We start from the raw sequence: 27,702 nt of genomic DNA on the forward strand, positions 1-27,702 counted from the left end.
ATATAAAAATACTAACAACATTGGATGATGTTGCAAAACTTTAATCAAATATGCAAATATTGAATCCAACATGTAGACCTTTGATCAAATTTTGCTTGATCACCCGTAACGTGTATAAAGTGCATTGCTAATGCAAATACGGCAACAGCTGCCTCGTACAATTCTAAGACCGTATATTAATTTATTCATTTACCCTTCACGCCCCAAATCCCCCGAACGTTGTGAATAGAAGGGTGCGTATCGGAATCGCGTCGTGCGCCCACCCATCCATCATGCGGAGAATGCAAAACAAATCGATTTGTTGTTTCGTTATCGATATTACTTATGGTATTCGATTAAATTCGATATTATTGAAATTTTAATAATAAACTTTTGAATTCAGGTCGTTTTGATTCCATATATTTTTTAAATATTTTTTTTTTTATTTTAATATGTCAGAATTGTAGAAATATTTAAATTTACTAGCACGTTTAAAGTACTTAATATAAAATGATTTATGTTTTTATTGATTATAACTAGTAATAATTATGTTATTTCTAATTTTCTTATCTAATTAAATTTCTAAGAACAAACCTATCTGAAAATTCGGTAACTCTTAAATAGCTTGATTATCCGGAATTAACCTGATCATTGTTATATAAATAAAATATTTAAATAATAGCGAAAAGCAACGAATAGATTTAGATATTGCGTACAACAAAATTCTAATTCTTCTTCTTAAATCGGCTTTGTCAACTTCAATGCTTCACAAATTGTCACGCGATAAAAAAAACCGTGAACTTTGTAGGCGAAGGGTGAAATCGGAAGCTCCATTGGTTTTTATTTCCTCCCCACACTATCTGGTATATCGATTCCCCACTGCTACCACGTTCATTCATACCTTTGATTTATGTTAGAGTCGTTACGATGCGTTACAAAAACTGCATACAATGCAATCGATTCATTTTGCTTTATCTATTTCGATAATAAGATAGGTGTTATATCTTTTAATTTACAAAATTCGGGTTTAACGTTTTCTATAATAAAAATTAAACATCAATGTCGACATATTTTTTAATCTGTGTAAACGAAATATAAAATTGGAACACAATTTGTCTTTTTAACTGAATTATTGTGGGTTTTAGATACCAAAATCCTTATTTAATTTATTATTTCGCGGACGCGGCCCGTCGCTCGTCACTGAGTGAGCGACGGGCCGCGTCCACGTACCAGTACCACTCATCCCGATGAAGGGCCCCCGATGGACTCGAAACTAGTCGGTGCCGCCACCGGACGTATATACGTGAGTGTTTAGCCGTGTTTATATATCAGTTCAGTATAATGTCTCACGAAAGCTTGAATAATTTAAAAGCGGAGTAATACATAAAACTCATAATAATAGACATAAAATACAGAGTTATAACATCGTTATTTAAATTTTAATTAAATTCTATCACAACGTTATTCTACCCCAAACAAGTCAGGTATCAAAATGTGTTCTAACATCGGATACATTAAGTCTTAATAAAATGCAATATTATGCAAAGTGTTACATCCCCAAACGTTGCAGAAGGGTCGGCTTGTGCCGAACCGGTTCTATTTCAATGAAATAACAACTTTACTACTGCCATTGTTAACATTTTAATTGGCATTTCCGAAACAGCATTAACATAAGACTGGGGTCACAGTATTATAATCCTACTCCCTGAATTAGACAACTCTATTTTATTTATCACAAGCTGTCCGCGCGGTATTAAAAAAACTTAATAAGTAGCCTATGACTTTCAGACTATGTTCTACATCTTTGCCATATTCTTTTCAAAGACTTATCCATCCGTCCATCCATCTAAAAAATCACATTTATAATATATTATTAAGAAATATGTTTTGTGAATAAATCTAACTACAAGTTTATTGAAATTTTGTTGTGTACCTTTCATTTTAATGTTAAGAAATAAACTGTATATAAAATATAATTTTATTGTTAAATAAATAAAAATAATAAAATGTATAAAATTTAAATCAAAGTCATTATGCATAAACAGGTACGAACTTATCTTAAAATGACAAATCAAAAAACAATGTTTTTGCAATCCAAACGCGACCTCTGTTTAGTCATCACAATATTGTAATTCTTAACCTTTGAACCTTTTAACGTTATAATAAAACCATACGGGTACAGTAAAACATTAAATTTGATGGTCGTAAATTGCACTGAGGATAAAATAAGGAATTATGAGGATTACTACATTTACTTTGCACTGTTGTGAAAGTTATGTAAGCTACCTATTTTCTTAGTACGTGTTAATTACATCTTACGCGATTATATTGTATAGATAAATTATTTGTTAAGGAAGAAATCTTACTAATATAATATTATAAATGCGAATATTTGAATGGACGTTTGTTTGAAGGTATTTCCAGAACGGCTGAACGGATCTTGATGAACTTTGGCATACATACATACATAGTTAAGCTATTAATTCAGTTTTTTTTTAATACCGCGCGGACGTAGTCGCGGGCGACAGCTAATTACGAATAAATGTAAGGCTTTATTGATAAGAATGCAAATCACTAACTAATTAACTTACTACAAACAAGAAGACATCTAGTGGTTTCTTATCTTTGCTTTGCGTGAAAAACCTAGGGATAAACACGTGTCGGCGTCACAAACAACATGGGCAATAAATCATTTGACGTCGGCGTACCCCCGGCCTCGGCCGTAACTTTTCATTTCCCTACTTACTACTTATCTATTCATTATGCAAAACATAATAAAAAAGTAATCGTCATTCAATTTCATATTCGACCAAATCAAATTACTAAAAGACGAATCTATAGAAATAAATTTTAGAACGGAGGTAATAAACTAAATGAAATCGTGTATAAGCGCCGAGGCAATAAATTAAACATTTATAGTAATATTAAAGATCAGTAAAAACTCTATAAACGAAAAGGCTGCGACACAATAAAATGTCTTGTGAAACTGCTTAAAGTTCACAAAATTAACGATACGACTAAAAGTTGTATGTCTACAAAAAAAGTCATCTTACTACGTACATCTATTAGAATGAAATGAAAGAAGACAATATAAAAGTACGATAAAATATATTAAAGATTAGTGACAAACAAATTCCGAACGCATATTAATCATGGTATAGATCAGCAGCCAACTATAATATTATATTTGACTAATATTACGAGCTAGCACAAACATTTTCAATTGCTGCTAACATTGCATCTCCAAATCGATCAGATATTTTCAAAATGTTTATGCTATCCTTACAATGCACTTTTCATTTCCTGCATTTTGCGTGCAGTTTCTCATTAAATGAAAATTCAGTCTTCCTTAACATAAAATATTAATAAGGAATAATTTACTCCTTCGTTAGAACTGTCTTTAAGAAAAACTATAACTTCATTTTGCAATACAACAGCTCGTGTTGATATGCAACGTTAATTTTTTTTCATTTTTAAACTTTTTTTAAATATTCCTGGCAAACATATACAAATTCGTAAACAAATAATAAATCGGTATTTTAATTGTTTCCATTTGCAATTAATAATATCTGGCCAACACAAGCGAAGGTTACAACGACGCTTCGCGTTATATAATACCTAAAGCAATTATCATAAAACATATTCTTCAAATGGTTTCCTCTTCACTGAAGTATGCACTTCAAGCGCACACATACACGTACTGATATTTTTTCTGCTCTCCAAACAGAAAATATTTGACTAATCCTTACATATATCAGCGATATATCAATATCATTTAAATATCTCATAATAATATACATGGTGTTCACAGTTTCGTACGCCGTATGCGGCCGAGTCTTAAGTGCATTATCATCAAATATAACAGTTCCATTACCAGATATCTCGGGACATAAAACACCATGTTGCGTCATAACCGACCCAGCTTGCCCGTATAATATCCGAATCTCACCAACTTTCATACCAATAAAACAATATAAAAAGCCTATTGACAATAATTTATTCAATACAAGCGGTAGTGTAAGATTCAGATTAGTACTAATCCATTATTAGATTAATAAACGCAATTAACAGTGGAATTCTGAGACCAGAATCTCCGTTTAAGACATATTACATCTGTTCTGCATCTCATACAGAGATTTTGGTCTCTGAAACTAAAGGTAGGTAAATCACACCAATAAATTTGCGGATAGCCAATGACTATCTAATCGTCTCGCAGATCAATCCTATTCTACTCCAAGAATAACTATTGTCTTGATTTGTTTGAAGTACAGAATTTGTAAAAAGCCTTTAAATGTGTAGATGCGTCCAATTATGTTTACGTAATAAAAGCATAGTCACTGAAATTGTGGTGTCAATTCTATATGTTATAAAGAACTCTATGGGAAAGCCAGTGGGCGTCGGTAATCTTGTCATTACACGAGAATTATCATTTAACTAACCAAAGAAGCGAACGTTATTTTTATAAATAAACATAACTTGATAGAAACTCTATCAGATGTTGTTTCATCTGTCGTTCTTTCCGATGAATAAAAGCGATTATAATTTTACCTTAAATTACCATGCTTAAGATAACAAGTTGCAATATCGATATTGATAAATAATTCTCGAATAGTACTTTTAATGTTGGAACACAAATTGGGTCGATTTTTCCGGGGAAGAACCGTGAATTTCTTAAATACATTATTCAGAAACCCTTGCGGTCTTCAAAACATGTCTCCATTCAAAAATCGTAGACTAAAGAAATAATAGTTGGAGGGACGTGCGATATCAATTGAGAAAGGATTTTTAATGTTAATCTAGATACTTATAAAGATTACCAGTTTTAGACTGCAACTGTTCTGTTTATAACAACACTAGCTGTCGCCCGCGACTCCGTCCGCGCGGGATTAAAAATAGATGTTGGCCGATTCTCAGACCTAACAATATGCTCACAAAATTTCATGAGAATCGGTCAAGCCGTTTCGGAGGAGTATGGGAACGAAAATAGGGACACGAGAATTTTATATACAAGACGAGAATTTTATACATAAGATTAACAAATTTTATCTCGTTAACATTGTACTAAAACTACTTAAACTTTGAATAAGGAACTCGATAACGTTATTTTAAAATATGTTTATTATTGTGTCGATATTAAAAGACGTAAACAAACCACTTTTAATCCACTTCACTGGCTACCGACAAACATAAACACGAATCTCTACGAAACCCGAACGCAAACAATTAAAAAATAATACCGGAGAACATAATTAAATAAAAATAAATACCTTCACTGTTCAGTTCAAGGTAGCAGCGGCGACGCCAGAGGGCAGTGTCATCGCTCCTTCAAGTGTTGACTTACCATTGTTTATCCTCCGCGACCATCGCAGGTGCACAGAGCAATTAAATACCGACGTACCTTATTTGTGTACTGCAACTTTCAAATGTTTACACATACGTATGAAATTAACCTTTAAAATTGTACAGTACAGTGACATGGATCTAGCCTTCATAAGAAGCGGCAATATTTGGTCGACCACAATAACCTATGAAGGTAAAATTTTCGTATTTTCTCTGACTCTATCTTACTGGTATGATTCACAAATAAATAACTTTCGAAGTCTTAACAACTAGCTGTCGTCCGCGTCTCCATTCATCCAGGCTGTGTTCTACATCTAACCAAATTTCAGTGAGATCCATGCAGCGTTCTGGATATACCTTTTAACAAACATCCATCCAAACATATTTAGTAAGAAGTAAAATTGATTCTAGAGGCTTGGCCTTTTAATTTTTGTGAATATCTAGACAACGTTATTTATTTTTATTAATACTTATCCGATGTTTTCATTATATTTTTAAAATAATGTATGAGGTAAAGGCAGGTAGCAAATAATGTGAATTCCAAACAGGAAAACATTTTCCTGCAAATAAATTTATTCCATACATTGCTTTCAACAGCTTTCATATTTCGCTCGATAAATACATTTGGTGCTAAGCATTAACTTCCTCGTCTGCGAAACGCCGTCGTGTTGACTGCAGTCGACGCACATTTCCTTACAAATTGTTATCGGAAATAAGCATTCGGAGTGAAGTTGTTTCTCTGGAAAACTCTTATCTTGCAACAGAAGGCATGTCGAGTACATCAGCAAACGCCGCTCGAATCGCGTTAGACCACTTAAATCATAGACTTGGGATTTGAAATTAAATATTCAGATAAACAATAAAAATAAGATTTCGATTCATCCATGATTTAAAAAAATAAAACATATTTGTATTCTTACAGTAGTCAAAATTGATTGTAATTTCCCTTAATCTTTTATTGGCAAATTTTGTTTAAAGAGGCTTAAGGATTTAGGGTCTTATGTAACAGGACCGTTGTCTCAGTCAAAGAGAAAAGAGGCAAGAGTGTTAGCAGACCGTGTTTTTCGTGGTTTCAAGGCAACTCATACAGACTGTCGCGCCGGATGAATACAGTATTTGAAAACAAGTTATGTCTAGTTAAGAGCGCTTCTCATTTGCCCATCATCTCTTGAACAGCGAAAATTATCTAGGATATGGCTGTTACCTTTTGTCACAGAGAACTAAAGCAATAGATGTATATTGACTTACATTGTATATTTTGTACAAAACTAATGTATTCTTTAAACCCTGTAAATCTGTTTATTTCTTCTGTATATCATTGGATTTATACATCTAACACAATACTGCTCGACTCTCAATAGTAATTAGGAATCAGTCTACAATTGACTTAAATTTTATTTTCCATTCTTACGTAATCCCCTACCATAAACTGTTATATTGTAGATTATTAGCATGTTAAGCCTTAACTTATTATATATTAAGATTGATATCAGAGATTTTAATAACAACAATATTATTTCCTTCATAGAATTTATCGATTAACTAACGCAACCTTAGTATACCACTTATCTCACTTAGTTCCTCAATAAAATCAATTATAAAATGCTAATGTTATTTATTGAACTTTCTTCTCTTTTTAAACATCAATTTCAATCTTTGCTTGTTTACCATTGATAGTTGGTATAATAATTTGTATCGTACTTGTCAATATTATGCCATTGCAATTATAAAGATATACATAAAAACTGCAAAATTATTAGATTGTCGAATTTCTTTACTGAAAGATAAAATCTTAGAGTATTTCGTTCTATTTCTCCTTGAGGATGGTTAGAAACTTGACTTAATATTTTAAGTCAAAATTTTAATTGACGAATGCTCATAGCTCATTTATATTGCAACGTACCAGGTTATGAACGACAACGTACCAACAAGAAGACTTTCGCAATCATTATATCATAAAGATGTTTGACATGATAAACCAAATATTTCTGGCGCGTAGAGTGCAGATAGCCTGCACTTCATACTTCTCGGTACTTGACATAGTTTAATAGATAAATATCAATATAAGAAGTCTTTACAATCTGATATCTAATTCAAGTCGTTGTTTCATCATTTATAACATTAGTGTAAAAAAGGAAAAAAATCTAAAGTAAAAATTAATTCCTTACCATGTCAATTGCCGCCAAATCGTAAAAGCTAAGACAAGCAAAATTTTGTTACATAATTAATTTTAATGACAAAATTAAAAAATAAAAACCTAAACGATTTCTTGTCATCTATCATAATAACAATGCCTTTATAAATGTACTATATAAATCACTTTGGATCGTAATGTGCCAGAAAATCACAAACTGCGGTTAAGAGATAATTGATAATAGGTGCCATTCGCCAGTCAAATTCCAAATCGAATAGATAATCGATTTACCTACAGCGGCGTCTGTATTCATTACAACGGTCGGTCCATCATCTGCCAAATGACCAACCGCTACACCCCAAATAAATAGGAAACGAATTAATTTACAGTCAAATAGTTCGATTTCCGTACAAAACAGACGGCTCTATTTGTCACGGCCTGGACAAATTGTACCACAATTACTTACAAATTGCAATACCTAAAACATTCAAATTTAAACTTTATATTCACACGTAATAAAAGCGAATTTTAAACAAAAACAATATTGCAAATGAACGGATACGTGAAATAATTCAATAGAATCACAACAATTAGACTAAATATCGTGACATAAGGGGAAAGAAATCTTTTGTCAAATTCCACAAGAAAAGTTATAAATAAATCGCCGAATAATCGAATAAACGCTTTCACCATCTGCCGTTGCAATGGCGGAGGAATATTTTTGTCACGTGTCCCACGCCACAATAGCTATAAATCCTATTCGTCTCGATTATTGACACAATAGGTGTCAAGCAGACAATAATTCACATATTATACTGCGGTTAGCGGTGTGCGACTCTATACCTTTATTTTCCAATTCGTTGAATTTCGTTATTCGTCCATATATCGAAATTGACTTCGATTTTTTATTGCTTTATTCGCTCAACATGGCGGAAGATACCTTTATTGTCGTTGACATCGTTATAAGATAATTGAAATAAAAAAAGTCTGTTCAGGTTTCATTTCTTGTAGAACATTTAAAACAATTAACACAAATGCCAGTGTTATCAAATACAGTTCAAAAATATTTATTCTAAGCAATCACTATCTCTGTCAATCTGTACAATCTAATGCGTATTAATGATGACTTGTCTATTATATCAATGTTGGTCAATAAATAGTCAAGAGTCCGTCTCGTCAAATTCAACAAACAAGAAGCCTAACATTTGCTTAACACACGATTTTTTTTGCTATATTTATCGAAGGAATCGACACCACCCACGCTGATAAAACACAATTATAAAATTAGCCAAGCTATTAATAATGTTGGGAAGATCACGGCACCTACTGCTGACCTTCTACATTGTTCAGTTTGACTCTTGTTGACATTACCAAATACACGAATCATGATCGTGTAACAAATTATAGATACAGCCAAGATATATGAACGCATTGATTCGATTTCAAAACATTAGGAGTGTGGATATCGTGTGTTTGTTTGTACAAAAATATACTATCGCTGTTTTGTTAAAGAAAGAAAGGATTCACAATATGTTATTGTACAAGGAAAGTGGAAAGTCATGAATATAGTATCAATACCAGTATCTTTTGTCAAACTGAAATACGATATTGGGTTAAACACTTGACTTTGTAACATGATTAGTTTTATTTGCCTGGCATAATTTCATATTTATATTAATACCAGCTATGGCACGCGACTCCATTCACTTGGAATTAAAAAAAAAAACTTAATTAGTAGATGTGTGTTCTTCCAGACTATGTTCTACAAGTATGCCAAATTGCAGCTGTTATGGAGATGCCTCCTAACAAACTTCTTTGTTTTAAAATTCTGTACCTTTATCGAGAAGCGATTACTATATAAAGGTATATATTCACGGCGCCAGTTAACTAACTAGGATTTACAGGATAGCACAACTTAAAACACGATTTTCAATACAATAGTATCGATGCAGCGATATTATATTACTTTAAAACATCCAAAACTATAGATGTTGATGTCTACATCACAAAACACAAAAATCTAAGCCTGTTGTATAAAGACAATGAGTAAATCATATCATTAATACGGTAATAAAAAACCCGGTCACGTTTACATCGAATCTTGTTAATACCATCAATTACTCCCTTCGTTTGTTTGCGAGACAATTGCCGCAAAAAATATGGCGCATTGTACTCGAGCTGTAAAATAATACAGTACGCCAGACAGCGTGCCGCTCGTGTTTCTAAATAATCTGTATCACATGGAGCTACGAATGTGATACGCAACAGCTATTATTTGTGTTTTTTTTAATATTATTAATTATCTGTCGCCCGCGACTACGTCCGCACGGTATTAAAAAACTTAATAGTTTATGTGTTCTTTTGTTTGTTCTTTGTGTTGACGATGTCCTACATTTATGCCAAATTTCAGCGAGATCTATGCAGCCGTTCTGTAGATACTTTCAAACAAACATTCATCCGTCCAAACAGTCGCATTTATAATCATCATCAGCTCACTATACGACCCCACCGAGGGGCTCAAGCCTAAATTAAAGGTGATTAGGCCAAAGCTGCAGCAAACAATATTTATAAGTAAAACAAAACATTTCCATTAGTCTTTCCGCTTTAGTCGATCTACCAGGAAACTAATTTTAATTCTTAATAGTTTCGTCTTATTTTTTTTCAACACCGAAAATCTTAAACTTCTTAAAGACTCACTTAACCTACCCATAACATTATAATAACAATAACTATACATTAGTAAACGTTACGAGGTCACGATAATGTGTTATTTATATTTTGAATGTCCTCGCATTGAGTGCAAATTTTATTTCAATGTTTATCGCCTATGGGCCCTAATTACTTGCATTATTACTCCGTGTTACCAACATCTGGCCATACCAAGGTTGGGAATTGAGGAAATATAATCACAGCACTTATAAAAACTATTAAATGACTATTTCGACATCATTAAAACATCATCGTGAAATAAAAAAAATAATACATATTAAGGCATGCTAAAACAAAGTAATAAAAAAAGTAATAAACGATTTAAATAGATCACTGGCTTCCTTAATGTACTGTTACTCGATTTGATTCATGGCTTGTTTTGATAATAGGATCATTTCAAGATTAAGACGTTAATGTGCTAGGATTATACAGTAAAGGAAATGTTCGACCATGTAAACTGAGTCTAAACCTAATTCACTCAGAGTGAAAAAACAAATCCCAAAACCCGAAATGTTAAAAACGGTGACGTCGTTTAGGCTACAAAATAATTAAACATATAAACCTACATAGATATCTATGGTCCGTGGAAATTGTTCCGCTTCCCTACAAGAGGTTAAATCTCAAGGATCTTAACGTTATTCTAGCAGACAACTTGGCATTTGCAAGTTACAATAAACTTGTATGCTATTAGCGCTTAAAGCGTCATTAATCAATATCAATAAGCCAATATTTCTTGCCATCAATAGTAAAATGATCACGAGTCAATTGAGTCTATGATATATAGAGTTTTTATAGCGTTTTTAACTTTACTCTTTATGGGTTACACGAGTATTGTTTGTTTAAAATATAACCTCATTCATGTTTACATAATTTATAACTACAATTACTTGTATGTCGTAAAACATATTCATTTTTAGCCAGACTTCAAATGAGCAGTAATATTCAAGTCTCAAAAGATTCATCATCATCATCAGCTCACTATACATCCCCACTGAGGGGCTCGGAGCCTTCCCTAAGTTTGGGGTGACTAGGCCACAGTTAACCACACTGGCCCTGTGCGGGTTGGCTGATTTCACACATATCTTTAAATTTCTTCTTAAATATGTGCAGCTTGCATCACGATAGATTCCTTCGCCGTAAGAACGTCGAATAAATGTACATATGTAAATAGGAAAGCGAAAACACATTGGTACATGGCAAAATCGAATGCCTGCATATTGCGACTTTTTTTCTTACTACATTCTTCATAATCAATCGTTATAAATTGTCAAACCCAAACTAATGTTATGACGTAATTAATAAAACGTAAATAAAAACTCCAACATCACTGAAAATTAGGATATTAAATGATTGTCACCGGTCTATTAAATTCAATTCTTTACTTAACGTTCGTCGTGTCCACGTCGTTCATGTCATTCAAATTCCTGATTTCTGAATTAGTATTGATTGATGGGTAATAAAATTTATTACCGCAACCGCTAGACATCAATCTACGCTAACATCAAGTAGGACTGGTCAACTAAACTGATTCCGTGATAAAAATGTCGTCGGCACCTTTCATCTATTTTCATTTCTTTACTTACTCCATTAACTGTTTAATTTTAATGAACAAAACAAAACATCTCAATTTTAGTTTAAAAAAAACAAGATGGCGCACGCAACGTATTCTTTTTACTTCGGCTTGCCTAGCATATTTCATTAAAGCCCATACAGAGCTTTGTTTTTTATTTATGTAGATTAATATAATACGGTTATTAAGTTATATTTCCCGCCTTTAAATTTACACCTGATCTTGTTCCTACCACGAAATAATGAAGACTTCGTTGTCTTTAAACTTTCTAAAAGTGTAATCTTTAGTTACTTTAATTATAACATATTGTGGTTCGTTTAAAAATTTACATTACTCAATAACAGAATAATTAATTCAATAACTATTCCCAGATAATAATACAAATGGATGAATACATAATAAGATCCAATGAAAAATTTTATCCACAAAATGTTAATGTGTAAACCTCCCCGGGTAAGTTTTCGATGAATACATTATGCTCTGTCGTTTGTTTTGAATTTGTATAATGCGTGTTATTTAAATTGGTATATTTATGGGAAGAGAAAGTTCAAATGTTTTACAACATAACATAATAATAAACCTACAAATACATGTGTGATTTTAAATACTAATAGAGAGTTATGAATTAACCATAATCAATAAGGAACTAAAAATAATAACGTCTAATCTGACACTGCAAAATCGATGAAACCCCTTAGACTGTAAACTACAAAATAGAAAGGACTCATTTACTCAGACATCTTACTAATATTATAAAACGAATATGTAGATGGATGGATGAATATTTGTTACAAGGTATCTCCAGAACGACTGCATGGATCTAGCTGAAATTTAACATAGATGTAGAACATAGTCTGACAGAACACATAGGATACTAAGTAATTATTTTTTAAACATTGCAAGGATAGAGTCGCGGTCAACAGCTAGTATTTACAAATTAATATTAACTGAAATTAATAATTATTTACTTCTACTTGTGAAAGTAATATATTTATCCTGTAAGTATATTGATATAAAAGTCACAAACAACTCAGAATGAATCACTTTCTGTTAGTTTCCAAGATATATTGACTCGATCAACGCAAAAACAAATATCATTGCTATTTTCGACTCTCGCAAAGTTTAAGCCACGTAATGGTTTCTTTAAGACGAAGTCAAATGAACCGACATGGGAATTAGGTATTTGCTTTCCCTTTTTATGCGAAAACTCTTCAGGAAAATTGGATACAGAAAAGTTTGTATGTTCATAAAACGCCTACGCGCAACCACATCAAAGGAAATGACACCGATTTTCCACATATATCTTAATAATTGAACACCAAATCTAACTTTATATTTTATATAGAAGTACTAAATATATATAAGAAGGTCTTCTTCACATTTAATTGTATTTGTTTGAATTTTTTTTTACTTTTCAATTAACGCTAGTAGTAGTAGCTCGCCATTTCGTCCGTGCGTAATTAAAAAGAAAATTTAGTAATAAAGGCAGGGATAGTTATGTTCCCAATGGTGAAAGAATTATTCAAATCGGCTTTGTAGTTTCGGAGCCTATTCAATACATACAAACAAACTTACAATCAATTCTTTTCTCTTTATAATATTTTATATAAAATTCTCGTGTCACAATTTTTGTTCTCATACTCCTCCGAAACGGCTTGACCGATTTTCATGAAATTTTATGAGCATATTGAGTAAGGTAAAGGTCTGAGAATCGGCCAACATCTATTTTTAATCCCGCGCGGACGGAGTCGCGGGCGACAGCTAGTATTAATATAGATACTTGACAAAAAATGGTATAATGTTGTTTCTAAATCTTATAACAACTAGTAAAATTCTCCGTTCATTCATCGATTTGAACTCAAGACGTAGCAAATACTGCGTAGACCGTTACACAGCAAATGTTTTTATAAGATAATGGAAAGGCTAATAATAGAATTGCCAGAAATAGTCCACAAGAATACATTAGAAGCCTTAAGATGTAAGTGAATTTATGAATGAACATCCCCGAGTTGCGTCAGACTTTTGGAACTGCGCCAGAAACAATTTGCGTAGGTTGATAAACCCGTGATGTCAGAGAGAGGACGAAGAAAAACTGTTCAAAATAACAGTATTTTTGTTACTAAAAGAAAGTGATTTTCTCTATTGGCAAAAAAGAAATCAGTCTTTTAGAACGTACGATTAAAAGGACTGACTCGTGTTTATATTCGTGTCATATTGTTTTAAATTTAGAAGCATAAATAAAGATATGATTTCTATTTTGTTTGACTGGGTGTTAGAAGTAAACGAATCATACGATTAATTCCAGAAGGCGCTTTCATTAAACATACAAAACAAATTGTTATAAGCACAAAATTAAATAAATTTTATACACATATCATTAACCATCAAGTAGAAGCCAAATAGCAGTTATTTTTTAAATTTAGAAATTGATTATAATTATGTCACCGAAATAGTATACTCACACTAATAATACACAGAGGCAAATGAATATATTATTTCTTAGTAATATTATAAATGCGTATGTTTGGAGGGATAGTTGGATGTTTGTTTGAAGGTATCTTGCGAACGGCTGTATGGAGCTCGCTGAAATTGCATAGAAATAGAACATAGTCTGGAAGAACACATAGGCTACTTATTAAGTTTGTTTTAATACCTCGCGGACGAAGTCATATCAGTAAAAATATTATTTCCACTTAAATACTTTTCTAAGATGACGTCACTAAGGGTGACTAAAGATTTCACCAACTAAAGATATCCAACACGCAAATGGAAGTAAATAAATGGATGTTTAGATTCTGGCAAAATTCCAAACGACGGAGGCGTGTTAACTGAACTGACTGAGCATCTTGCAAAGGTTAAGGGTGAAGAAAACAATATAAGAAATCATTCAGCAACGTAATTGGTATACTTGAAATAGTAAGATTTATGACAAACTAGCAGTTGCCCGCGACTTCATGCGCACGGAGTTAAGAAAAAAATATAGCCTATCTAGATAAAATATAGTGTAATTACACCTAACGATAGTGTAGCTTCCTATCTATTATTTTTCAAATTGGTTCAGTCGTTTCGGAACCTATTCTATGCAAACACAACAGAATACTGTAATTTACAAGACGGCAATTTACCCATTTGGGTATAGCTACGTAAATGAAACTTCTTTTCAGAAACATAAAAGAAGATGATGAAAATAACATAAACATCAATAATAATTGAAACGAGAGGACTAACGTCTACACATGGATACAACAATAAGGTGAAAAATATATAGAATACAACGAAACTTTGTATTCATTCAAATACAATCGCGTTTATCAAAAGCGTAGGTACAAAGATAGCTATTCAATTGTATTAAATTATTTTCCTTTCGGACATTTCATGGGTGTGATAAAGTTTATCTCTAGCGGTCACAGTAACCAGCGAAAGTTCTAACCAAATATCGATAATGGTGTGTTATTGCAGCCTTTATCATTGTTGTGAAAAGAATGTTTACCCAAAAACATGTTGAAATATCTCCGTGCGACAGTAAAATGTTTATTGAACAATAAAATACCAACGAGATGATTTCATTAATAATGTACAAATGTAGTTTACGAGCGCTCGCTTAATCAACATAATGCGTTGTAAAAATAATACTTGAACATTATTAGGGACTGTAAACACGTTTATATTGCTAAAATATGTTATTAAATTCTCACTTCTAGCAAAATTCAAGAAACATAATTTAAAAGTCAAAACTAATTCAACAAAGGGTACCTAAGGGAATACCGTTTATTCAATTGCTTAATAAAATTGACGGATTTTGTTCTGATAACGCTTAAAGTTCACACTAATATGTTATAGATTCGTGTAATATTTTTTTCGTTTTTCCTTACAATAACTATATATTCACACGAGGGCAGAACAGACAGACACTTGCAGTTAAAGTATCAGTACTCTTCCGCCTTGGCCAACAGCGCGCTCGACAGCGTGCGGCGAGACAAACAATACTGTATGTCTTGTATACCGTCTCACTGTGAAACTATCATAACTCTTGGACAGAGGGTGCACAGGACAGTCATAAGTCTAACAGAAGGCAGTACTTCAACTGGCGTCGCCCTGACTATCGGCGACACACTTTCCATTGACGGCAATATATTGTGCACTGAAACCGTGCAAATAACACACGCGGAGCCATAAATAAACTTTGTACATTTTGCGGTGACAACTCTTTTCAGCGTATTTAGAAAAGTCGCATGTTTCAAAGACAGCGGTTATTCTGATTGACCTAGTTTTATTTGTGTAGCTACGATTTAAGCGCAATTTAAAAGACCGCTTTGATGCAATAGTTATTTGAAAATAATTATCTTCTTTGTATACAAATTTACAAGTAGTTTTTTCAAGTAGTGTTTCCACTTCCTAAACACGTACGAAACATACTGTCATTCTCATCCTCTCTATGGGATTTTTTTTGTTACATCTTTAATGACTTGAAACGCTTTGAGAGGTACTTTCGCCTTTTATTAATTCTACGTAACATAAGATAATTATTATTGTAATTTGTATACTACGATGTAAGTAAACCACGGACACGTGTTTATCGCTAGGACCCTCACTAAAGAAGCACCGTTTAATCGTCCAGATGGCGAAAATTGTGGGGCCCTTTTAATATACTGACACAATTACAAAATAAGGGCACACAGCCACGTGGTGTACGTAAAACGACGCTTAAATAGGATTTTCACACATTACCCTTCAAAGTTCTTTGTTATCATCAGCAAGGATTATGAATGACGTCACGAGTGACCCTCCAAAGCGTAAATAATCGCAGTGAATGAATGCAGCCGGATGAGAAAAAACTGCTATATTATCAAAGGATTTCGGTAAGCGCATTATAGCGCACAGGGTGGTCAGTGTAATGCAGGTATATTTGCTGCTAATTGACTCAACAAACGTACAGCGTAACCGCAAATTACATTTAAATACAATAAAAAAAATTGCAAAGTAAATAGGCAGATCAGAAGATACCTCTTATCAATACGTCGATTAAAGCAATAGTTGACCACTTTATCCTTAAAGGTGAGAATAGACTAGAGCATTTTTCTCGTAAAAGAACAAAGAACCGCTCTATCATATTTTGTTTTGTATTACTTTTCACGAACCACACGTGCTTTGGAAACTGTGCTTTTACTCTCGACTGTGCTTTGTGCTCGAAAAAATACTCTAGTGTATATTCACTTTATGCCCTACGAGTTCACTTTAATACGAACAGAAATTTATTTTCATACCACTAAAAATCTAAGAAAAAAAGCTGTTTTTTTCGAATTCCATAATAAATATATAAATGTGTACTTATCCATAGTAACAAGAGGGCAGTATAGCCGCTCAGTGTCTCAGCAGAACAAACTACTGTCTTGTTTGAGTTTAAAATTTCACGTTCTGAGAAGATATTGCGGCTGTTCAGGTAGATTTGTTTTTTGTACCTCGCCGAGCACTTAGTGCGAGCCTTGTTGAACTGAGAAATGTTAAAAACATACCATTGTTATAGACTTGCTTTCATCTTAGCCACGATTGATAGCGATTTTTGTCTTATATTATGTTTATTCACCTTTAAAAGATAAAAATATCATTGATCTACCGCAAAAGTTGACAAAATCGCTTGCTTATTGGCTTATTATTCCTACTTATAAAAATGTGACAAAATTTTTAAGGGGTCATAAAATATAACAATAAAACAAGATTCTGATCACACCTATGAATACAAAAAAGTCGCGATTTATTTTTCTCACTAACCAATTATATTGATTCAAGATTTTACATGCCTGATAATTAATTTATTGCTTATGTGCCATAATTTATTTCGTATACCTATTTTTAATGAATAAGCAAGTCACGATGTAATATGTTGGAAAATATACCGCCTACATTATTTTATATTAGAAAAGTTTTACGAACTCAGAAGATAAAGTAATTTGAAATTAATCAAAAAAACAATTGAAGTAGCAAAAAATTAAATAATAGTGCTCTTCAGAAATTAATAGCTGTCGTCCGCGACTGCGTCAGCGCGTATTAAAAAAAATCTTAAGTAGTAGCCTATGTGTTCTTCCAAACTATGTTCTATATCTATGCCAAATTTCATCGCTGTCCATTCAGTCGTTCTTGAGATACCTTCAAACAAACATCCATCCATACATCTAAACATTGGCATTTATAATATTAGCAAGATTGCTCAATCTTTACTAACACTCCAATACTCCATATATATATATATGTGGATTTCTATGTGGATATACATATAGATCATATATGCTTACAATTACATATCAATCAGACAAAGAATTTACCACGAATGTGGCTTGCAAAGCAACAACCAAGATTACTTTAGCTCCAACAATGAAAGCGCTTCGCAGTCGACCTGCCAGCAACGCCGCCGCTCGTTTTATTGCCAAGAAAATGCCTTTAAATATAGAAAACAATGTGACCTCACATTCCCGGAGTCGTGCAACTTTAACATGTTGCTAATCGTGTATGTTATGCACCATCACGGAGTTAAAATACAGGCCGCTAAAATGACGCTATTGAACAAAAGCTTCATTGCAAAAATAATGAGTAGTAGTGAATCCTATTAATATAAATCGTAATTCTTAGGTGCTTTTTTAATCAAACTATCCAAAGTTAAACACATTACATGGAAATGAACAGAAAAATCATACTTTGAAAGATTTAAAATATTCTACCACTTACAACAATGGGTCCATCCATGGAAGGGTTCAAGCAATATTAAAAATATTGATAAGGTAATATCATAAACGTATATTTATAAAACGCATAAGAAACCCGATTTATTAAATTAATATTAAAATCTTGAGTACAACTTCTTAAGTGAATTCAAACTGAGTACAATTTTATACACCTCTCTGTTTTGTAGCCATTCCCGGAGAGGGCAAGCCAAGATGAATCTGTGAAGAATCGCTCCCCGTGTCATTTGCATACATTCGATATTATTACACGGCCGTAAATAATCATTGCAACATTTGTTGGTTAAAACGACCTCCCCGTAACTAGCGAACTACTAAAGAGCAAGATTTTAGATTTTAAAAACAATAAAAGCAATAGTTAATTAAAAAAAGAACTGTAAATGTTAACGTCTCTCCGTGGTAGAATACGAATCGAAAACCACATCACAAATACTACAAACTATAACTAATACACGTAATGCAATTAAAAAGTGAACTATCGAAAACATCGTACCAAATATGCTGTGGCCAAAAGGAGCCGCAATACGTCTGGAAATTAATACACCGACAAATAACACCATAATACAGTAAAGAAGGAATAACCAAAGTTGATATGGGCAATAAACTTCGTAGAAGCGAACGACGACAGCCATTACATGGAAAATGCACATCACTATCAAAATGTCGTAGCTTCTTAATAAATCGGTCTTAAAACAAAATAACTACCTATTATTTAAATTGTCTGATCTCGAACACTCACTTTCGTCTATTGCAATTATTGCAAAGATAATGGTTCAGGACGTATTATCCTAATTTTAAATTAAAACGAAATCGTATCAAAATCTAGAAATCCAACATATCAAAATACAGTAATAGTTGAAGACAATAATCACAACTTTCTTTGAAAATATCCCGTAACAAATTTCTTCTTTAATTTTATAAGTTACGTATTCTGACTAAGACAATTTCTAGTTTGCCAGATTCCACACAGCAACTGCAACAGTAACATTCCGCGTAATTCACGAAATGCATGTGAAATATGAGTACTGTGCAGATTTCAGCGAGCAATATAGCTTCCGTCGGCAGCAGACTGTATTTGAATGTTTCAGTTCGAACGTTTGCCAAAACCGCCGCCGCCGCGCCACAAGCTGCTGACAAAATTACACTTCATTAAACTTCGAATAATGCAATAATAAAATTTCAATAAATCTTATTCCGTGTTTTTTAAAAAGATATAAACAATGTCGCGCCACGCCGTCCTGCACACATTATTTTGCTTAGAACATATGATGAGTAATTATGCAGATATCCATTCCTAATGGCTAAATATGTATAGTCAGTATACATCGAAAAGTTTAACGTGGAAACGGAGACCAAAATCTCTGTTTAAAATATATTGTTATAATGAAAGGGAAATATTATCCTCCGGGTTTTCTATACTTATTGATTTTTTTTACAAATAACAAATTATTCCTTACATTCACTTGTAATAAGAATATTATATACAAATTATAGGTCTCGGTTAAAATCCTATTAGACTTCGAACCTGACCCAATTTAGGCTTTTTAATTAAAGAGGAAACATTTGGCAAAAGAGAAAACTTCTATAAAACTCATAAAAGCTATATGTCTTATTATTAAAATAGTATTTAAATTGTTAATCAATTGTGTTAATTATATTTCTGATACTTGCCAATAATTTCTATTGATAACATTGCTAATTAAATTAAAGCTTATAAAATCTTAAAATGTACACAGTTTAGGCAATAATTGAACAATTTTAGAATATAATTTTCTAATAATTATTTAAGAGATAAGGCAAGTAGCGTTATAAAATAAAAAAGTGCATTGCACGTATACGTTAATTTAATTATTGAATCTATTGAATTTTAAACACCCGTATAAAGCATCAAATAAGTTGACGTGTGAAAAATCTTGACATACGTTATTGTACGAAAATTTACACTTTCTTGAAAGAAAAAGGGAATGGCTATTTATATAACTCTTTAATACTTTATTAAAATTTCTATCGTAACCCGTATTCGCAACATTTTAAAGAAGGCGAGAGATGTGAGGTGAGGCGGGTAACGCCCGCAGCTATTGACTTCTCTGAATACAGGTCACACGTCTCTCTGAACTACGTGACCTTTATCGAAATGTTAGCTTCATTTGTTTATGCAGCAAAAGAACTAATCGTACTATTAAATAACGTAACTTCACCATTGTTACTTACCAAACACTGCTTATTTTCATTTGTCTTATTGAATTTGTACGTTTGAGATTTAGCAAATCGTTAACAAAGTGCAATTTAATAAATGCTAAGAAGTTAAACTCCCCGAAGAGTGTATTTTAAGTTAGCAGTTATTGCAAGTTTTTTGATTTATTTAAGTTGATAAGTTAAACGTATATTTTAATACTTTATTTACAGGCTACAAATGTAGCATTAAATCTCTGCGTGGTATATTCAAACGCCTCAATAACCAGTCAACTAACAATAACGATCAACTATCGATATCAGAGCCAGTTTATGTGACGTTTAGAGCCAATTCCGAACTATACTGCTATATGTCCATTTGGCACACTTCAGTGGTAGATTGTTAACTTAATAGCTAGTTCAAGTAGCATTTAAACAGTTTATTTAGGTAATAATGTTGTTATTAAGCGTCAAGAATTTGCTAAGTATTTAATTGTCGCTAACAACACTGACAGAGACAGTGCGATAATTTCGCAAAAATCATTCATTTGTAATTCATCCGGCAGTTGTCGTGAAAGCCACCGCGTCGTCAATCAAAGGCAACCATCAGGCGGGTATAGAATTAACGCGAGTCTTGTGAAGTCCCGCCATTCAATCCCGACTGCTCGTAAAGCTGCGGTCGTGTAAGCCTGCGTTACCGATCCAGCGCTGATTTGAAAACACCGCAAGTTCTTTATAGCGCACACCTACAGCAGATAGCCTGAGAAAATTCGTACCTTTGCTGTACTTACGACAAATAGATTGAACTCTTTGATGTACTTATTTGGACAGGAATTACATTTTAATGGGATGTTTTGAGAGCCAATAGGAAGAACGCTTTGAACCTTTATCCACCTTAAGCTTAATATATCCATAAAAATTCTCACACAATCATTAATAGATTAAAAGTAAAAAAAATAAAATGCTTATTGACAAGGTTTTGTTTTTTAATTTACCATGAAGGTACTTGTAATGTTTTATACTTGTAATTTTTCCCAAGTTCCTACTAGTCGTGGTAACATATGATATTTCAAAATAAATGTACGTTAAAAATTCCAAAATAATAAACAGTTGTTAAGGTAAATTGCTGTTACTTGATGGGCTATTGTCACACGGTGTAACAATACTTCGGCAAACACCAATACAACTGTTTTATTTCTTTATAACTGACTTTACGTAAACATTTTTACGAACCTTTAATACCCCTCAAGAATTTAAATTTTATTTCTCTAAAATAATTACATCAATGTTAAATGGCTACGTACGCACCAACACATGCTAGTTATCAACAAAGTACAATAACATTTATTTTTCCAATACCTCTCTCAATTAAATTTATTTACCCAAAAGGCTAATACATGTTTGAACATTTCATACGTATTTTTTTTATTTTACTTAAGTTTTCAGCTTGTAAAAGCACATCAAGTCCACAATCGAATCAGCAAAAAAGCTATTACGAAAACTGTCCGATTTGCTAAAGTAGCAGTGTACACTCAGAAGGGTCTAAATTTTAGATCCTCGCCATCCAATCCTTATCTAAAAAAAAGTTTAATACACCGACCATTTACTTTATCAACAATCCTATATTTCGATATTTTGTAATCGATTATCAAGCAAAAATACTTAGAAAATGTCTAAGCATCCTCACATCAATAGGCTGTACAAAAGTAATACTGTATAACGGTGCGCCTGACGTTTCTTATCCCACTATTATTAGTACGCTAATAAAAAGCACACAAACTTACCGCACAGGTGGGCATCATGAGACTCGTTATTCTTTCAAAATATCTCTTTATCTCACAGACTCACCATTTAGGTAGAGGTTATGTATTTAGCAGTTTGTATATACGTGTTTTGCGATGCAACAAAAGTACAAAACTTAAGATTAAACGTTATTTAAGTAAGCTCCACACTATAATTGAATTCGGAAAAATACATTATATTTTTTATCTAAAATATACAATGTTAATATAAATATACAGCTTGCTATAAATCCGTAGTCAGAATGTAACATTAATGAGGTAAAGAACGTAGTAACGTCAAAGCTCAATATATTACAGCCTAATTACCTATAGATTATACTTATCACGGCAACTAGACAAGCGTAAGAAAAATGCTTTATTTGACCTGATGATATGTATCCAGTATTTACAAGTCTATTAATAAGATTAAACCGAGATTTAGTTAGTTGTCGGCGGTGGGGACGGGCATCTGACTGCGCTATCGAGACTCGGGAATCAGGAAGTTTATAGTTTTTTTTTATTAGCTTACTTGTACCGAATCTTACCGTGTCATAATTTGGAACATAATTTTTTACTATATACATATAGATACGTTTCAAGTACTCCATACTATTGAATATATATCTTTTTCCGTTGTAAAAGTTAAACATTCATACGTAAAGTCATCAAATGCAAATCCACGATTTATTTCTCTACATCGTATAGCTAAGCAATGTTTATTACGTGTTCATTGAGAGAGATGCCGTTTGTGACATACAAACATTCAATTATCATGACCATACGTTACGTGCTATCACCTGCGATGGTGTCGACCACTCTCGCTACATTCCTCGGCCGATTTCAATAAAAAATAAATAAAATATCGACATGTCCCAGTGACTTGAGTTAACAAAGCTTATATCTGTGTTTAACATCGACTATGATCAAGTGATCGTTTTATAATAAATCGCTTCCTGTCCCAATTGCGATAATGCTATAAAGTTTGTAGAAAGTCCACAGGATATTATCTGTATTACCAAAAAATGTAGTTAGACATTGTTTAGTGTGCACGTGCGCACTATGGACATGGTTATAAAAGAATATGTTTGACACTTAAATATGTATATTTTGCTATTTATTTCTCAAGATCTCATTTTGGATACGTACGCATAGTCATATTTTGATAATCATGATTTCTTGTAATGACTAATTTCAGCGGGCGATACAAGATTTGACATATGTTTAAGTCTAAATGTAATGAAACACCTTTTTTATATTGGTTAGTTTAAAATTAGGATTTAAGATATTTATCTGCATTGTAACCTCTTATGTTGAAAATATTAATGTAAGCATTTCTGCAACATATATTCCTCACATAAGCAAGCACTGTTACTCACAATTAGCTCAAGTGAACGTGTGAAGACGTCGTGTGTGAAAATACACCTCTTAATGAATGCAGTGCCAGCTCATAACGCGTGGGAAAAAGAATTCGGAAATTTTGTTGCATTGCATACGAAAACTATTTATTTTTCGTAACATTTTACTTAATAGTACAGGACAGGCAGACGTGCTGACTTTACTTGAAAGTGACGTCATTTAATACTGTTGCATACTGTTTTACCCTCCTACGGCCATGTCTTTACCTCCTATTTAAAAAAATAGAGATTCGTCTTTTTATACGTACGCTTTCCTTCGTATTAAAAATTATTGTCATCTAGTCTGTCAGTTTAGGACCCGGAAATAAGGAATTAGCCAATTAGTATATTTATTAACACGTCTTCTCTAGGTACAGTCAGCTGCATTGATATGTATACATTGACAAAGCTTCCAAAACTTGTATGTATATGGTTTTGTTTCAAAAATATGCATACACATATACGTCTGCATTCTTCCGACTATAAATACGTGCTAATGAGAAATACGTGCAAACGTATTTTTGAAACCGATGCCCTTTATAAGTTTCTAAAGTTTTGTACCGAAACCAAACCGTTTGAAACTGAAAGCAGTACAAGTACAGTGCACATTTTTGTAGCTGACTGTACAGTTCGCTATTTATCATAATGAGCACTCATATTTGATTCCGACTGAGCCCGCCCTGAGAACTGACACGTAGTCGCATAGTGGTACTTTCGAATGCTTAAATATCTTTCATCGAATTATTCGTATTCAGAACTACGAGAGTCTTCAATCAAACGAGCTCGATATGTCACTTGACATGATTTTCAGACTTGTAAGTTGTTAGTTGTGATAATGGAATTTTCTATATTTCTTACATGCCGATACACAAAGCGTTGACAAAATAAATGTAATATTACTGATGAAAGTTCAATACAAAAGTTCAGTCATGTTATACAAAGTTGACATCTCAATATTAATCTCCGCCTTAGGTTAAGATTGTGAATATTTAATTTCCTCCACACCAACAATTTTTTACTAAATAATATTTAATAAACAAGAAAATTACTTGTGTTGCTATTCATATTTAATTATCTAAGGTCGTAGTAGATACTTTTATTGTTTGTGTACTCAAAGATGTTAATTAATACATAGTTGCGCAGTGCTCAAAGACGTTTAAAGACATTCCTCATATTCACATATACGTTAATAGTTAGTATATACTGTTATAACGAACCAAAGAACCCAAGTCTACTTATAGTCCCATTTTTCTTACCCGCAAAATATTCTATGCGTCTGTTTCAAATAATCGTAGGCTTCCACAGTCGAAACGAAATAGTGAGATGATAAATTTTAGCATTAATGTTTCTATAATGGAAATCTACGGCCATAACTACACATTTTACGGATGTGCAAGGCTTATCTAATCACTTCAGCCAAGGTGAACATTGCTTCTGTTTGCTACCTATATACGTAAACTGAACTTCTAAACAAACACGTGCAGCATACCATTATACTTATAAATTAAATTGTCTCTGAAGTATATAATATTACAGAACAATTAACTATGTAATTATAATAAATCTTTAACTAACATGTATATTATGTATACATACCGAACACTTAATTACATACAACTATTAACAGGAATGACATAAGTGTTAATAAGAAAATAAAATTATGAGAATACTAAAGTCGGGAAAATAAAATATAATTAGCTTTAATTGATACATCAATAAAATTAAACAAGTTTCTAACAATTGAACGGATCCGATATCTTAGTTGTTTATTTTAACTAATAAAACGTACAAGTCGTAGTAATAGTAAATGTACTACAGAAATTATAAATAATTATTAGTAATTCGATGTACACATGTCTTTAGTAGCGGTTATTTTATTGCGTTAATGTAATAAGGCAATTAAAGTCTTAAATATTTAAAACATTAATTGATTCGACTCATTACTAATCACTACTCATGTCTAACATGTATACGAGTTTGTTTATTCTAATATGGTGGTCAATTATCAAATCTAATCAAGTAAATCTTAATAATTGTATAAAAAACTAAGCTAATATTTTTTTACTTAAAATTAAAATTTTTATGAGTCGACCGTTATCACCTTATTTTTATTATAAACACGAAATCAGAAAAGGAGATAATAAGCTTAGAATATCCACCTAATGCAGTGTTGCTTAATTTATTAAATTTAGAGATAAAAAGATAAATAATATTTGATGCTCCGGCGCCAGTATCTTTTTACACTATTTTTATTGGCAAAGAATAAGTGGTTATCAATTGATTTTTGTCATGATATACAACCGGATATATTCTGGTTTCACATATATAGAAATTATCATATAATTGTCGAATCAATAAAGCGTTTATATTTTATCTTTTGTAGCAGGTTTTTAAATGATTGTTTATAAGAGAATGCGGATTCACGGTGACGACATTGTAGCTATCGAAATTAAAACAAATTGTCCAAGAGACGGGTTCTAACGATTATTTCAAATGCTATAAAATATTATTACAGTTATCTACATTAATAATATAAAGAGAAAATATTTGATTGTTGTTTGTTCTACTTAAGCCTATTCTCTAAATTATTTTAAAAGTGCTTTGAAAAAAAAAAGATCTATCCACGGATAACGAAATCTAATTTTTATACAATATTAAATTTTCTGCCTTTGCGTGCAAAATTAAGTTGTAATTATAATTTTTGTAGATCTGTATCATTATACTAAAAAAATCTTATTAAATTAAGTACGTTTTTGTTATAAATAGATCGATTGATAGAGGTCATTGACACAATTTGATCAAAATAAAAATACTACTGAAATAAACAAACAAAGGATACGCTATCATCTTAACTAAATAATTACTAATATCCGCCCTAACTAATTTAGATATCTGATAACACAATAAAATCTCATGTCTACAATTATCATGAATATATCAAAGCTTACTAACGGCTATTAATATTGGGGATAAGAGACTCGTATGTAATTAAAATTATGACCCAGTGCTACAATTTAGTTAGCGGTACGCGCCCCGCCGGGTAATAAAACTAGTATGATCTTTTATATGTCTTATTGTTCATCTTGAGTTATCATTTAGTAAATTCCTATACAACTACGAACATTTTTAATTGGGAACATGTCTCGCGGGCAACTAGATAATAAGTATAGTTTGACGCGGAAACTTGTAAAGTGGTATTTGCTTGAAACTTTTCTCTTTCTTCCTCTTTTATATGTTCTCTCTATTAATGACTAATTAAAATCAATTTGCTATAAATAAATCATTTAACATCTTCATCAAATTATCCCTGACGTTCGGCAATTCGTTGCATTCACCGCTATCCTCCTCTTCCGATCCCTGAAATAAACACTATTAATTAAATAGTTTTAATTAAGAAAATAACAATATAACTGACCTACCGACATACCATTTTAACGCCCAGCGATCCGATAATGATCAAAATGGCGCCCGAAGCGTCACCAACTGTCACCGAACCAAACGAGCGCATTAAAATAAAACGGCTCAAAGGTAATGGACATAAATTAAATAGTCGTCCATGTCAGTCAAGGCAAAGGACTTAAAGGTACACGCCTTGACGGAAGCCAGGTAGTTAAGATTCGAAACAAAAATATGAGATAACGACAGTTAAGATGTTAAATTTTATTAGTAACAAACAAAGTGGACCTACTTTACGTTCTCCAGGCTGCGAGATAACAGCGGCGTGCGGCTTTATTGATGAGGCCCATTCAAAACTGTCGGATTTAAGTTTTACATTCCCTTTGCAAAAATCCAAGGAAAATCTTAACGAAATTATTTATTTTACGATCGTTTTGGCCGTCCATTCATAATTTTTATCGCGCAACAATCAGCGGATTATGAAACATTCAAT

Source organism: Papilio xuthus, unplaced genomic scaffold (assembly GCF_000836235.2).
Source record: "Papilio xuthus unplaced genomic scaffold, Pxut_1.1 DF826933.1, whole genome shotgun sequence".
Lineage (NCBI taxonomy): Eukaryota > Metazoa > Arthropoda > Insecta > Lepidoptera > Papilionidae > Papilio > Papilio xuthus.